The following is a 2253-nucleotide window of genomic DNA, read 5'->3' as shown; positions in this document are numbered from 1 at the left end:
TGAAGACACAGACATTCAATGAAAATGAATTTGATTCACTCAAGGCTCCGCTGTTTTGTTGTGATGTCATTTTAATTAATGTTAGCTGTGATTAGGTGTCGTTTTTGTCTCTTTTAACTTAAGAGTTAAAGAGTTTAAGAGTCTGCTCCTTTCTTCCTGGTATAGAAATAACATGTTCCATGTTTACAACCACCACTATAAATTATTTGTTCAGCTCTAACTCCTGTCTGCGTTGACAAGGCATCTCAAAATGACATATTAAATAAGAACACGATCCTTCCGGTTACCATTCCTGTGGTTGGAGCGTTGTTTCGCCCTTTTTCGTTCTTCTACAATATTTACAGACAGGGCTTTATCACTGGAGTTGTACAGAAGAAGTGTGCATCGGTCCATGAAAATCATCAGTACTGCTGTTGTTCTATGCGTAGTTTAACCGAGAGCACTTAAAAGATGCAAAAAGCTTTCAAAGAAAACAGAATTGAAAGACAGTAGAGTAAGGAGGTAAAAAAGCACTCCCCCGTCGAGGAATTAACCACCGTCGCCCGTGTGACTGGATATAAAAATAACTGATTCGTTTTTGCCCAGTCTCTGGAAGCTTCAATGCGATTATTTTTCCTTCCTTATTTCTTCATTCCCATGAATTTACTCTGTAGTAGAGGAAACACGAAAGTGGGAAATTGCAGGCATTCTCCATTAGCACACACCACTGGGGATGTAGCTCAGTGGTAGAGCGCATGCTTCGCATGTATGAGGTCCTGGGTTCAATCCCTGGCATCTCCACGTGCTTTATATTATTGTGCTCACATTGCAATCTTCTGTTGAGTGAGAACTCTTTGTTGGTGTTCATAGAGAGCCAGGTTTACACAATTAAGTTCAGTCACACACGAAGTGCTACAGTGTTGCTCTGCTGTTTTAGATGTACCTCCAAAGCATTTAGTTCTGTTAACTACAACAAATGATTTGAACTAATTTAACGTCATATTCAGGAAATCCAGAGAACGTCTCCACACTTGTCATGGCTGTTGAAGAAATCACCTGTTAAATCTCACCCGGGATTTCTTGAGAAATCATTCAGCGAGCGAGTCCTCCCCTGGACTCCGCACTAAACTGAAAGCTGCGCGAATTCCTCACTGCGTGTCCTGTACTGTTACAGGTGCTCTCGTGTAGATGTGGAGCACAGCCATAAGGACACTTTGAACTTTTTCCATATGTGAAGGAAAAGGCAAAAGAGCATGAATAGTATTAATCGTATAAAATATCCATGGTACAACTCGAGAAAGTACTGAAGGACTAAACAACGACTTTTGATGATTACAAGAGATTCAAGAAACACAACCGTCCGCACACGGGCTTGGATCCTGAACGCTTTAATTAAGACAAAGCGAAGGATACGAACTGTAAACTCTCTTCACGTCTTACAGTTTGTGAAATAAAACAATTTCTAACTTTCTTAATAATTTCTTACTGCTGATAGATGATTTATTGCATTTTAACAAAATCACAATTACAAACATTTTGGGTTAAACTGTTATTCACACACTCTAACGAAGATAAACGTTAGTGTCTTCCGGTGTGTGAGCCCATTTCTAATAAGAATAAAAAATATATAAATTGTTATATAAATTGAATTGTTCTACTTTTTATACTTACATAGTCTTATTAATATTTCAGCTAAATATTTTCTTCTGTAGTAATACTAGTCTCGATTTACAATTTTTGGACATGGTGCATCTTAAATAATTTTGTTATTAGTTTCGGTTTCGGAAAATCACGCCCAGAAGCTACCTAAACTGCTAATGTTCACAAGATGTGTAATGCAATAGCAGCCTTCTGGGTGGAAAACAAAAAGTATTTCTTGGTATGAATCCTAGCTCATTTATAGGCGGCATTCTAGGACTTCTCGCTTCAGAAATCCTGTCAATGCATCATACGTTTCTACTCCATCAATATCAGCAGTGTTATCACTACCAAACGCTAAGAATAGATCCTGGCAATACTTCATGAGATCTTCGTTGGAAAATTGTTAATTTTATTTTTAAAAAATATTTTCAATACCATCCAAAAAGTCAAGTTTCAATTGCATGCAACTGATGAGATCTCTCTTCGATGGAAGTTATAAGTACATCCAAAACACGTTTCTTGTGGATCCAGAAGAGGATCATTATGAGGCTCAAAACATGCCTGTCTCTTCTTTTTTTGAGGACGAATTGATTATTGAGGTGTAATCATTGGTTCAAAACCCAAATCATCTGG

General features: G+C 37.7%; 1 non-coding gene across 1 annotated transcript; it reads left to right on the top strand.

Moving 5' to 3' along the window:
- The first annotated feature begins 708 nt into the window (after nucleotides 1–708).
- Nucleotides 709–780, top strand: trnaa-cgc (transfer RNA alanine (anticodon CGC)). The gene has a single exon. It is a non-coding gene; the product is annotated as a tRNA-Ala (tRNA).
- The last annotated feature ends 1473 nt before the right edge of the window (nucleotides 781–2253 follow it).

The sequence above is a fragment of the Atractosteus spatula genome, chromosome 10 (genome assembly GCF_055471065.1).
Source record: "Atractosteus spatula isolate fAtrSpa1 chromosome 10, fAtrSpa1.hap1, whole genome shotgun sequence".
NCBI lineage: Eukaryota > Metazoa > Chordata > Actinopteri > Semionotiformes > Lepisosteidae > Atractosteus > Atractosteus spatula.
Note: the sequence above shows the minus strand (reverse complement) of the source record. Positions and strands in the feature narration are given on the sequence as shown.